The following is a 14,502-nucleotide window of genomic DNA, read 5'->3' as shown; positions in this document are numbered from 1 at the left end:
GACACCTCCTGACAGGCTGTTCAGTTGCAAAGTCTTTCTCATGAGGTATTCATTCCTTATGCCATCTTTGGAGACTGACGTGGCCCAATCTCTGTAAACTGGAGGACTCCTAAATATTCCCTTCCATGTGGCATGGTGCAGGCTCTCAATGGCCTTGCCAGATCCTTTCAGGGAGCCCCTTGTTAGCAGGGCAATCTGTTTGCTGTGTCTTAGAATAATGCTGTGCTGATTGAGGTGGGACCATTCACAAAGGAAACAAGTTTTGTTTTTTTATTCCCTTCTTCTCATTTTTGTGAACTTGACTAATGATTGGAGTTTTGGCGTGTTCTGTTTGCCCTCTCATATTGTCCAGTTGGCTACGAGATTTTACCTTTAACCCGGTAATAACTGAACACGTAGCAAAGGATAAGCCTCTGTCGTGTTAACATGTTTAATGTGTATAGTAACTAACAGGACCCCGATTTAGTAAACTGCAGACTGATTACCCACAGGTAGGAAGCAATATCTGCCCTCCCATGCTTTATGCAGATGAGCCATATCTCTATCCCATGCCACCAAAGGCTAACAGGACATGGTTGATGCTTTTGTAAACTACATAGACTCATGTTGGTTACAAACAAACTAGTTTCAACTAAGTCCAACTTTTATTTTATTTGTCGTTAACAAAAAGGAAGGGTAATCAGTTTAATGGGGTTGCTATGAAGAAAGTATAATTATTTTAACTCTGGGCAGAGTAAGACTAATCGTCCTGCACAGTCTTGCATCTGTAGCCCACAGTCACGCGGCGACATTTGAAAAAATTGTGCCATCACAGGCAGGTACACCAGTACTACCTGTTATTGGTTTGTGTAAGACAACCTCAAGGGCCATTGGAATTTTAGGTGTTAAACACCTGTGGCAAGAAAATAGCTCTTTGCGTACCCCAGCTTTTACCACGTGGTACCTTTACAACAAAGTATTTCCTACGCAGGTAAGTACCACGCAGGCCATTTTCAGGTACTATAAAAATGCAGGACTGTACCAAGCAGGTAAGTTATGTCTTTATTTTTTAAAATGACATAATCACTTGTTTATATGTATGTGTATGTATAGATAGATAGATAGATAGATAGATAGATAGATAGATAGATAGATAGATAGATAGATAGATAGATAGATAGACAGATGTTACACAGTATAGGCCTAGCTCCTTGATATACCTCTGTAAAAAAATTGAAGATTTTCATTTTTGATTTGTGTTTTTGTATCAATAGAGTAATTTAGCTTGTTAGATATTACTGGTCCGGGCCGATTGTTTCTGGACAACATTTTTAAAAATGGCGGTTGTATTGCAGTGATGATGTAATATTTCAGGAAATATGAGACCTATATACTTCATTTTTGTGTCAAAACATAGGTTGTGGGGGTCAAGTAGTCTTACAGAGACAGATAATAACTCCCGGGAGCAACTTTTCCACCATTTTCCAAAATGGCGGCTCTATAATGATGTGTTTTAGCCATCACATTGGAATTTATTCTAATACTGTTTTTGTTTTAGGCTTTCCATTGATTCAAATTTGTAAACATGATCAAAGCAGGTGGTAGCAGAGGATCTTTACCTTCTGACAGAGTGTTACTAACTACAGGACTCCTTCAACAAAGAAAAATGTGTCATATGCCAAACCAATCTGAAAGAAAAGCTAACATCAACTGCAGCTGGACAGAAGAGAGTTAAGAAATCTTTGAAAGCATAACTGTTCAGTCAGTATTGAGTGGAACGTATTATGGTCATTTGTTACAAGGTACGCTAATCGTATCTGAGGCTATAGAAACATTGCGTTGGAATACTTTCTGGAACAAAAATTACAAATTAGGTTTAGCATATCTTATCTCAGAGGTGAACAAGGCACAGAGTGGACTTTATTCAAAAGATACAATGCAAAGCCAGGCAATGTTCAATACACTCAATTCAAAATCAGAAAACCTAAAAAACAAGTTCGTAGAGTTTGTCAAAGAATGTGAAGAAAAATCAGAACTTTGCAAGTATTGGGGACATGTTTTATACATGATAGCTCTAGTGAAAAACTTGGTACATGCTGATCGGGAAGGTGATTGGAACCTGCATGTGAAGGCTGCGCAGTCACTGATTACTGTGTTTCATGAATTCAATTGCATAAACTATTGAGCTATGGGTCCTGGTATTTGGAAAGAGTGAAGAAGCTAGAGGTGGAAAAACAATCCTTCTATGGAAAATTCATCCAAAGACATTTTGGGGTGAAAGACAGAGAAGGACGGTACAATGCTGTGGCTTTAGATATGAAACTGACGATCCAGAAATCGCAGAAAAGCTCCAAGGGAATTGTTGGCCTGACACATAAAAGTGAATATGGCAGCAAGTGTACCATAAAGTCCTTTCTATTTGCAGTGTTTTCAGGGAGATGACAGATTCAAAATAATGGACCATTATGAAACTGTTTCTCACCACGAACTCGTGGGAAATGGAGGGGAATGTTTCAATAAACATGTTGACAGCCTTCATTTCATGCAGCAGCAAGGAAACCCCTTTGAAATGACTGAGCCTGTGTGAATACATAACTTCGTGACCAAACAATATGTGGATAACAATATAACAACACTCCTACTACATTTCTTGGAACATGGATCGAAACTATACTCAGAACTGAAGCAGGAGAGATTTGTAATGAAAGAGAAAAAGCTGGTTGACATAATCACTAAAGCTAAACTACCACACTTTAATTGCCATAGTAAGAGTTTCTTTCAACCAGTCACTACAAAACAGATTACAAAGAAAAAACTTTTGCAAGCACAAAGAGAGATGGATGTAGCAAAAAAAAGGGTGGAATTTACCAAGGACATTCTGTGGCATGATCTTCTTCCAACTAACACATTATTTAATGGAGATGATACAGCCAAACCAGTGAAGCACAAACTCACACAAGAGCTCGAAAAAAAACTTTCACTTCAAGAATTTCAGTTTGAACAGGTGTCCTCATTGAAAACTGCTGTTGTTTTAGACTATGGGCCTCATTACGACCCTGGCAGTACACCAGCGGTAACACCGCCAACATGCTGGCGGTGTACCGTCAGTGGATTATGACCATGGCGCATTAGCCACGACAATACCGCCGGCCCCTCCAACATACCGCCAGGCTTCCGCCTGGTGGTCATAATACTCCCAACCTCCAGCCTGTCCATGATGGTAAACACCGCCATGGAAAGGCTGGTGGTAAGTGACTTGGGGTGCCCCTGTACTGCCCATGCACTTGGCACAGCCCCATCACGCATTTCACTGCCCGACTGCAATGTTGATGTGACTTTTCCGCTAGCCCACCGGATGGAAACACTGTTTCCGTCCGCTGGCCCAGCGGAAAAGTCATAATAGGGAGCCACATATTCCGCCAGCACTGGCAGTATAGTGGTGCCCGCGCCTTCGGCGGTCTTCTAGTAAGACCGCCAAAGTCTTAATGAGGGCCTACATGTACAATTGCGAATGGTCAACATTTCATCCATGTAAAACGTCAGAGAAGTCGTTCAGACTGTTCTAAAGATATCAAAGTCAGTGTGCACTTTACAAGAACTGCACATTGTCTTTGACAGTTATCTTGAACTATCTGCAAAGAATGTGAGAGAATCAGACAAATGTCTACAAGTGGAACAATTGACCTTGAGTGCATCAAAACTTTGACACCTATACCTGTGCAAATTGATCAATTCTGTGCATCAACATCGATCAAGATGAACTTGGAGATGTTAACTCGCCAAAACATTGCTGATGCTTCAGTGAACAGTGAATTTCCAATTATTGCAAGTGGAATGATTGTCAATGAGGAGTTGGTGCTTGCAAAGATATATTCAAAACGTACGTGCCATATTCTTCAAGAACGTAATGGCAAATTGGAGGAAGCTGACCTTCGTGTTGTGCCACATGTTGAGTGGGCTGTTCAAAATGGTTCCAATGAAATTATTGTACTGTCAAATGACACAGATGTTATTATTGTGCTACTTAGATGTGTTGCAATGATCATAAGTCAGGGATTGTCAGAGGTATGGATATGTAATGGAACAGGCGAAAAAAGACACTTAACCCTGCTTCATATTCTGTACAAGAAACTTGACCCAGAGATGCTCATAATGTTCTTATCAAGACACATATTCTTACGGGATTACACTATGAGTAGAATTGGTACAAAGCTTGGAGCATTAACTACTGAACCTGTGAAGTTTCTTAAAGGATTTGCTGAGACAGAAGAAGAATGTGACCTTAAAGACCTAGAAAAATACCTTGTGCATGTATGGAAAATGAGTTTTGACCATCACTCATTTGACGATCTTTGGTACAGCGAGTTTAAGAGATCAGTCCCGCAAAGTGACCATCAACCAACGTCATATTATATGCGTGGACACATTAAAAGAGGATTCAACTTGATCAGAAGTAAATGTTTTGGGTCATGTATATTTAGAGAAAGATCTGTGTAAATTTTGTTGGGAAGATATTGATGGGGTGCTAAAACCTAAAAAATGTCTAAAGCCTCTTCCCACAGAACTTACACATATATGTACTTGCAAAACCTGTGCTACAAAAAGATGTCCCTGTTGATATGCTCTTCTCAAATGTTTGACATTCTGCAAAGGATCCACAAGCGATTGCTGAAACAAATAAATAAAGTGAACTATGAAAATGTGTCTAAAACAGGAGTGTTAAACGTATTTTTTTCATATTCAGATCATAAACATTGTTTGGTGTATACATAAAAGGATTAAAAACCATTATTATTTGTTTCATTTCTATATATGTCTCTTCATCCTCTATTATAGCCGCCATTTTGGAAAATGGAAGAAGGGTTGCTCTGAGGAGTTATTTTCTGTCAGTATAAGACTCCTTGACTCCCAAAACCTATGTTTTGACTCGAAAATTAAGTATATAGGTCTCATGGTTCCTGAAATATTACATCATCACTGCAACACATCCGCTATTTTTAAACATGTTGTCCTGAAAAAAACGGTCCGGAACACCAATGTCTACCCAAGCTAAATTATTTCTCTAATGATCCAAAAACACAAATCAAAAGTGAAAATCTCTGGACAACAATTTTTTACGAAGGTATATCAGGGGTGCAGGATTAGTTGTGGTCATGTCTACCACTGTTTAAGACTGGTGGACTTTATTTGACCTCAGCTTTACATTTCATCATTTTCGGTGTCAACTCAAAGTATACTCACTTCCTCTTTCTATTGGTGGACATCATTGACAAGGCACCAAAGCCAAAGGGTGTGTTTTCTGGTGTGGTTGCCACCTCTGCAGTAAGTCATGCTTTATTTATTCTTTTGCACATTTTACATTGAACTTTGCCACATATTCATTAACTCTGTTTTGAGGGCATCCTGTTTTAAACAAAGAAAGACCTGCACATTTGCCTGTCCTTACTATCGCAGATCTGTCTTCTTTCATTATGCTGTTGGCTTTTTGGCTTAGACGTCATGTGCACCAGAAACAGAGCAGCAGATTAGCTCTTCTACTGTTTACTGTAGTTGATTAGTATTGTAACAACATTTGGTAATTTCTAGTGTTATTTTTTATGATTCTTGTATTGTGTCTTTCCTTGTTGTAATTTTAACAGGTATTTTATGGATTTTTGCTACAAATATGAACGGAAAGAGGATATGGTGTTACGGCCAAAGCTGCTGACTTTGGAACCAGGGAACCAGGTTTGAGTTTCGGCTTTGGCTCAACAACACATGATTCTGAGCAAATCACTTGGGAGCCAATTTATACTATGTTGGACGGAGGTTTTCCAGTGAGGGTGACAGAGTAATTTACTGTGTAGCCTTGACCGCACCTCTGTGCACCTAACTGTGAAATGACCGCCTTCGTCATGTGTGTCATCTCCCATGGCAAGAGGACATTCTTTGTTTTTTAGTGCCCCTTACCACCAGGGTTTGCCTGGTGTGCTGGGCCATACAAATACAGCTGTATGTCTGCCCATCCTAATTGGGCGTACAGACACACAGCCAGTTCTCTGACTGCCCTTAATCCATCGGGCTGTCGGAGCAGTTTGGCCGTGGGAGAGATGGAATAATCTCCACTGTGGTCAAACTATGGTCTGCCTACCGTATTTTCCGCACTATAAGGCGCACCTAAGAGCCTTACATTTTCTCAAAAATTGGCTATGCGTCTTATAATCCGGTGCGCCTTATGTGTGCACTGAGTTCCAAAATCTGTAAAAATTTTGTTGTGCGACTTTGGTAAGCGCTTTGCTTAATTGACTGTTGGACCATTTTTCACTGACACAGGGACGTAATACGTAAGCTGGCAGCGATAAACCAATCATTTACCTTCTCCACTCCTCCGGTAGGTGGGAGAAGATTGATTAAAAAATAATGTGAGTGTATTGTTAAATAGTAGAATAAAGATTCAACTAAACTAACTGTTTTGCTTCCGTTACCTTTCTACAACACTATGAACACCTTTTTTTGTAGACCGTATGTTTTAGCATGCGCCTTATAATACGGTGCGCCTTATGTATGGGTTAAGTACAGAAATAGACCCTTTAATTGAGACTGCGCCTTATAATCCGGTGCGCCTAATGGTGCGGAAAATACGGTACTTTTAAATTTGCTTTTAAATTTGTTGGCCAGGCCATAATGTGCTTAGCGCCAATATTTAAACCGGGCCTTTAGTCTCCCCGCGCCTAAAAAAAGAGAATGTGACCGTGTGTAATGTAACTGGTGTTTGTGTGAATGCTCCAATACTTCCAGGTCGAGTACACGACATATAAACTGCAAAAAAATAATAATAAAATAAAAATAATCTATGTCTCTGTTGCTCATTATTTCCTTTGTGGGTGGGTATCTGTTGACCTGTCTAGGGCTTGGTGGTCTCTGTACTCTCCATGATACCTCTTTGCTTTTCTGTACGTCTCCGCGGCACACCACTTCTCTTCTGCAGTCGCCTTCCAAAGGATATCCATCTTGTCAAGGATGCTGGGTCTGAGTAGTTCTCTGGCACCCTCCTTATTCTTCTGTGCAGTGTCCCAAGAAGAACCTTTGCCTTGATCATGCATCTTCGTCCCAATGTTCGCTGTACATCTGCATTGGGTTCCTTCCCTTCAGTCCTAGTATTTGACCTCTGAGAGCTCCCTTTGGTGCATATATGAGGATTGTAGTAAATATACCTTTCTGGGACATCAGCACGTCTTCTCTGTCATGCTTCTTGTCATAATACCGTCAGAGCACAGCTCCAGCACTAACACGAGATTGCCTTAATTTAGAAATGTTAAAATCGGTTGCATAAAATACTACAACGATCTTTTCAATGTTGAGGACTTTCACTAGTCTTTCACCTTTTTTCAATTTCCAAAAACCTAACCCTTTAATGTATCTCAAAGAGAATGGGATCTGTAGAAGACATTTCTGCTTCAATGTGGTACAAGCCACACAAAGGAATCTAGGTGTGAGATTCTTCAGAGCCCTGTCCATACATCACCACTTCATGACAAGGAATGTTATTAGATCATCGGTAACCTGGGCCAGGTTAGGGGAACTTCTGCTTCTGTTGGGGGGGAGGGGGGGGGGGGACTGTGATTGGGGGGGTTGCTGGATCTGGGCTCAGGTTTCCTCAACCTTTCCTCTCAGGGTAAGGGTTAGCCGCCAAGGGAAAATAATAGTTTTTGAAAAGTGGATTCCTGAAAAGAATTTCTGGGAAAAATTAAAAGTGAGGAATAGGCTTGTTAATGCATAACTGCACTGTTCTGTTGTTTGCTTGTGGAGAAATCATGTTATCGATTTACTTATTTTGTTAAAAAAATTTATATAGCGCTGCTTGACTTGAGAGAGGCACAGGACACGAATAGGGAGGTTATTTCTCTTTTTAAATATATATAGAAATAATTTAACAGAGAAGCAGTATTTGGCGAAGTAAATCAGGGAGGTAATAAAACTGACCAGTAGCTTGCTGAGGTGGCTAGAGGCGTATTGTCCAGTGCTTAGTTTGTAAATTAAAATGTGCTGGTGCCCAAAACCCTCCTCTTAAACACGCGGCTCCTACAATTAAATGTGAAAACACGGAATACTGAGGCAGCGTAATCCTGAAGCCATCTCGGGCCTCTTTAATCCATTTACAGCAACTCCCTGCCCCTTCAGCCCACTCCTACAGCTTTTTGCTTTCTCCCTTTAAGTCGATTTTTCATTTTTCTCTTCCTCCGTTTTTCCCATATGTATCTTTTGCTCGCAGTAAACGCTTGAGGAAGAAAAATAAGTGCCGGGCCTCAAAAATAAGTGCTGGTGCCCAGCACCGGAAACAATAAACACAAATTAAGCACTGGTATTGTCATGTAGATGTTGTTGGCAGTCAGATTTTCAGAAGGACTTGCACCAACTACTCGGCGAAGTAAACCTGTGGATTGGCCATAATGCTGCATGCAGTGGAAGCTTACCTGCACATTCAACTACTCAGGCCCCACTCTTTTCTGCTTTTTATTGGGTAGAACATTGATTCCCAACCTGTGGTCCGCAAAGACTCCTCAAGGAGTCTGTGACTTCTTAGAAGATTAAATAATATTAACAGATGTATAAGGTGTATATAAATAAAGTGGCTAAATATACATTCGAAAATGTTAATACGTAGTGTAAATGTCAAGGAATGTGAAATTGGAGGCTAAAAATGTAATCAGTATCCTCAGATTGATTTGTGGGAGCAGTGCAGGTTCATCAAACAGAATACAGTATGGACGATGTGTGGCTTCTATTGAATTTAGAAAAGCTCCAACCTTCCTAATGAAATTACATTTTTTTATTTTTTTTATTTATATTTGTTTGCAAATTAAATTAAATGTGTTAGCATTTGTGTATATGTGGGTGAATGCTTGTTTCTCTAGTTTATGTGTATTGTTTTGTGTTTCAAATCATCGGCAGTGTTAAGGACGGCGTCCCGGCTTCCACTAATGACTCAGTGGGGGGTCCTCGGATTTCAATAATGATTCATTGGGGATCACTGGGTTCCAGTAATGACAGATTGGTGTTCCGCAGAAGTCAGAAGGTTGGGAACCACTGGTATAGAAAATTGAACAAATGATTGGGAAATCATAAAAGAATTGACCTTCAAATTACAAATTTTTATGTATTTATTGGAAATTTATATAGAGAGCCTTGTCACCGGACTGGCAGTAAGGTGCTTTACATAGAACTGTTGGCATGAGTATGTCAAGAAACACCAAGAAACAAGATTCTTATGTTTAATGTGTCTAATTTATAGACTTGTCATTTTGATAAAACTAATTAAAACGTAAACAAATGGATGCTGTTGACATTATGGTCCTTGTAGAGGAGCACAGAGAAGAAATGTGTCCTTAATGCAAGCTTAACTCTTTGGGTTAGAGGGAGAGTTCTTTTGCCCCTAATGCTACTCCCACAGTCTGGACTTTGGGATATCCCTTCAACTCTTCCTTTGTACATGACCCCTCGACCCTGTGGGTGCCCCCCATGTGCAGACGCCATCTTGGGTTGTCCTCTTAGTAGGAGGCCAAGAGGTGTAGCAGAAAGACCATGAACACGTGAACAGTTTTCACTGAAGACAAAATATCCCATGTTGCATTGAAGCAGCCGACACCCTGTCCTCGAGGGAAACTATAGTGAAAGGAAATGTGATGTTAGATGATTTCTAGAAAGTTTACTTTAAGCCCTGCCTTCTCCAGGTCAGTGTTAAACCGAAGGAGCATTGACTTGGCTGAAGACACAGTGGTAAATACAAAAGACAGAGTGCAGCCAAGGCCACCAGATGTGCTTCTGTACAGGCCAGAAAAAACACTTTAGAAAAAATACCCCATGCCCTTGTCTTTACTTTGCTTCTTTAAATGCAAAGGCAGAAGCTATTTTTTGTTTTGTTAAATGGAGCAGCATGAAATGATGTTTTGGTTTACAGGAGAGGCCGTCCTGAGATGAGTTACTGCTGAACAAGCACTGGCACAGAGTATTTTCTAAATGTATCAAGTATTGTACCTTGTTACTATTGCAGACAAGGCCAAAATGGTGTTGAAAAATCTAAAATAATCTTGGTTAGAAAGGGTTGAGTTAATTAAAAAGATCTTATTAACAGACATAAGCCAGAATAACTGTTAAGCAGACCCACACTGAGAACCAAAAGCAGCCCTCACAGAAAACATTCAAACTGACCCTGCTTGCTCATTAGGGAACTCTGGCCTGGCCACTTCCTCTGATCATTAATCCCCAAATACTCCCAGGAAATATCAAGAAGAGGGCAAAGGGGCCACCCAGTGAAGGCTGTCACAATACATCTCAAAGCCCATTGTTAGAGATGAAGGACCGGGTGAAGTGAACTGTTTTTTTTTTCCTTCCGCACTGGATGCCCCCATTCATACTTTAAAGAAAAACACTCCAAAATATCTGGCACTCAAACACACTATTACCAGGGGCTTCAGAACCTCCAGAAGCAAAAAAAAAAAAAAAATGTCTCCAAGCACCGCACTTCTACCAAGGACCTACTACCTCCGATGACTTTACCGACCCGAAGATAGAAAATCTGGTACCCCAGCCTATCAGAGTCCTACTCTAGAAATCACTTTAAACAGCAACTAGTATACACAAGCACTTGTGTGTTATCACCATCTTTAAGAGCCAATCCCATCAGGCATTGCTCCAGGGGACTAGGCTCTTGAAGGCGTTTTTTACAGTCTGCCATGGCCGGTGCATGCGGTGTTCCTTGCAAGACATTTTGTTAGCATATAGGGGCTTAGGGCCCCCCAATGCTTATAGTTGCTTGGCTTCATCGCCTTCTCATTTTATTGTTTCACTTTGGTCACCGCATTCTGGCTTCACTTCCTCTTCATGTGTATATCCCTCGTTTGGAGCATGACCCAAATAGTGCTTCCTTGCCCAATCAGTGTCCATAATCTGCTCGCACTTTTGGGCCCGGGCTACACTTTCTTTTAGTTTCACCATTCCATATGAATGGATGTGCTTGCAGGGCGTCTCCCTCCATTTCATTCTACCCCTTTTGTGGCATTTCATGCCACTTATAACCCTTTCATCCCACTCTGCGTTATTGCTTGCCCCTCCCATTCTGCTCCTTGTTGTTGCTTGCCCCCTCCCACCCTTCTGTCACTTTCCATGTTGTTACTTGCTCTCCACCCTCTCTCTGTTGCTTCTTGCCCCCTCCCAGCCTCTCATGCTTTTGCTTTCCCCGCTCACTTTCCCTGTTAGTTACTTGGCGCCTCCCACCCTCCCATTGTGGCAGGAAAACAAGCATTGGAAAAGACTACAGGTCTTGTCAGCACAGGAGCTATTGGCTTTGTTAGTGTTTTGCTTAGCCATGGTAAATTACATGCATGTAACAGAGCAAGCCAGTGGGCAATCTCATCACTGTGGGGTACCGGCTAATATTTTGTTGTGACCAACAAATAAAAATGTAGAATTCCTCTCAGGGGACTGGGAAATGCATTCTCTGCCCTGGAGAATAAAGCAAGCTGAGAAGGGTGCAATTAGATCCAGGGTGGCACATGAGGATGCCACCAGGGACGTTGAACTCTTCAAACACTCAGGTGAGTTTCCAGAGAGATCACAGGGATGTTGAACAGGAAAGTGATTCTTGTCAAAACGTGCCTGGTAATGGGAGCATCCTAGAGTAGTGTGTTTATTTCAGGTGGGGGAGAGATGAAAGAAAGGGAACAGAGTTAGAGTAGGGGAAAGTGGATATTGAGAATGAGGTAGTCAATACAGGGTGAGATAAATTTTAGAGGTTAGGTTGTAAGGGGCATAGAGTGGTGGAGAAGCGAGAGGTGAGGTAATGTGGGAGCGATGAGGTGGTGGGAGGAATTAGGCGAGATACAGTCATGAGGTAAAGAAGGACGTAGAGAGATGTAAGGTAGAGGCACGAAGAAAGGTGAGATAATGATGTGGATGAGGTTGCGTGAGGAGGGATGTAGCTGGAAGGGATCCACAAAGTGGTCGAATGGACAAGGCAATGATCCCCGAGAGCGATAGATACAGGTGAATGCCCAGAAGGTGATATAGTGGGACAAGGTCTCGGCGAGACGACAGTGAGCTGAAACTGAGTGAGGTATACCGGGTATATTGAGAGACGTTAGGTGGGCAAAGATTTGATAGGGAGCAGAGAGACAGACAGAGGATGACGGTAGATGCAGAAGTAGCAACAGAGAGAGAGAGGTTAGGAGATGGTTAAGGTGAAAAAGTGAGATGAAGAGAGACAGAAATGACAGAGAAAGATTATTTTCCAGTTTAATTGCCACAAACTGCCTGAGGGTGTGATTTGTAATGCTGGGCAGGCCCGGCCTGCATGAAGATTTGTTATTTGATAGCGCAACGCAGATCAATGGGGAGAAAGCAGCACTCAGCCATATTTATTAACACTCATTGGCAAAGCCATTAGGTCTTGCCTTTAGGCTCTGTCAATGTATAGTCTTCATGCTGTACAACGCCAAAGCAAATCCTGTACAGCATGCAGCTGTGTCATCTCATTTTGTAGACACGTACATGCGTAAAACATGCAAGCGCAACCTACAAAATGACCCAGCACAATGGCCATATCATTGCGCTCTTCGTTTTGTAAATTGGTAATAGGGTTATGACTTAGGATAGGGGGTCAAGGTTGGTGGTGGCAGCAACTTGGGACCGGGGGAGCAGCACACGGATGAACAAGAGCCGAGAGTAACATGAAGGAGAGCACGGGGGCACAGACGTTCGCCCATGGACGAGAGCAACATGTGTAAGCGGGACAGAAGCACACAGATGAACAAGGGCAACATGGTGGGAAAAGAAGCACACGTATGAGAGGGGTGACGTGTGTGTAGGGGGGACAGAAGCACATGGGTGAGACAACACGATGTGGGAGGCACAAAAGCTGAGAGAGGGGAGAGTGCAGCTTGAGCGCGGGTGGCGCACCTAAGCATACGGGTGAGAGAGAGGGGCACGGAGTGGGTGGGGAGAGAAGCACATGAGGGAGTCAGCTCAAAAACACATACACTCTCACAGTGCTTAAACAAAATGAAAGTAAGAAGCAAAGCAGCTTCCTAAACGCAATCGATAAAAGGACACAAGTGCTTCTGCCATGCTCCAAGGGAGGGGCAAAACAAGAAGAGAATGTAAAGCCCACAGGTGCAGATGAGAGTGACAAAACAGCCAACAAATGGGAAGCAATGAGGGCCTCCAAGCCCACTTTAAGCAGACAGTACAATCCTGCAATAGATAGAACATGCATTGTATAGTTGTCAAGACCTAAAAATGGCCTGCTGCTACTCACTACCCCTGCTATGGCTCACCAACAGGCGGCCAGCAACCACCTTTGTACCATGGTGCAGACATGTGTATGTGCTGTCTTGCATAGTTTTATATTGGAAGCGTACAATTTCCATGTCTAGTCAAATTCTTAAACTTTCCACAAATGCATTGCCCTGTACAGTGCAGCACACATGCAATAAGTGGTGTGTTTGGAGAAATGGTATGCTAAAATATTGCATTATATTTAAGGTAAAAGGTTCTGTGTTTGAAAAAATGTTCTGCTTCAAGAAGGCATTATATTTTTTGAGGCAAGGTCCACTCTGACTGTCTTAGTAGATCGGAATTTGCGTCCAAATCTATGGCTGCTTGTTCTGATCTGTCCAGGATACACCCAAGTAATATGACAAAAAATAGGAACACTGTTCCAAACAAAGAAACAATAAACACAGAAAAACAAAAGAAGTTAGGTCTCACAGGTACATGAAAATTCAGAAGCAAGGACCCTCTTGTATCATCACAGGGCTTGCTCCATGTCAGACGGGCACTGCAATGGCTGACGGGGCCCAAGTAATGCCTCCTAGACTCAAGATGGTGCAAAGCAGTGCAAATTGGTATTTACTCTGGGAAAAGGGCACCTTTCCAGCACAAAGTAAATACCCTCACAAGAGTTTACACTGATCTGTGTCACCCATAGTAAATCTGGCCCTAAGTTTCTGTTAAGCATGCCTGGCTCTCAAATTAGAAAAAGACGCTAGTTTTTATGAGCACTGTTATTGTCAGGACTTTCGACTGTATTACTCACTTTAACACCCTTGGAAGGTGGAGACCTGGGGCAGTGGTTCAATTGAAATTTCTCTGTGTCACTTCCCTCTCCCCCACCCAGGCTGTCAAGAAGCAGCAATGTCTGCAACAGCTATAGGACTTAAAACACACTTTGGTAAAGCCAATAGGCTTCAATGATGCGAGAACTATTGGCTTTGTCAGAGTTTTGTTTAGCCATGTTGTACAGATGCACAGACTGTTCAGGTGCTCAGCATGGGCTGAAGATAAGGATAGATAAGTGGAATGACTTGGTGAGTGCTATCAACGCTTTTTTCTTTACTTTCTGCTGTGCTGCACAGTAGCCCCTCTGCTGTGCAACATGGCAAAAAAAAAAAAAAAATTAAAGCTGGTAACTTGCATAGGTGAGACCTCTTGGCTTTGCCGATGCTTGTTTTCTAATGCTTGCGATCATCCTCTGGAGGCTAGTCTTCG

At 42.0% G+C, this 14,502-nt stretch overlaps 1 protein-coding gene across 2 annotated transcripts in view; it reads left to right on the top strand.

Moving 5' to 3' along the window:
• Positions 1–14,502, top strand: part of LOC138262118 (Krueppel-like factor 8) — a 693,482-nt gene that overhangs the window by 439,122 nt on the left and 239,858 nt on the right. The window lies entirely within an intron of this gene.

This window comes from Pleurodeles waltl, chromosome 10 (assembly GCF_031143425.1).
Source record: "Pleurodeles waltl isolate 20211129_DDA chromosome 10, aPleWal1.hap1.20221129, whole genome shotgun sequence".
Lineage (NCBI taxonomy): Eukaryota > Metazoa > Chordata > Amphibia > Caudata > Salamandridae > Pleurodeles > Pleurodeles waltl.
Note: the sequence above shows the minus strand (reverse complement) of the source record. Positions and strands in the feature narration are given on the sequence as shown.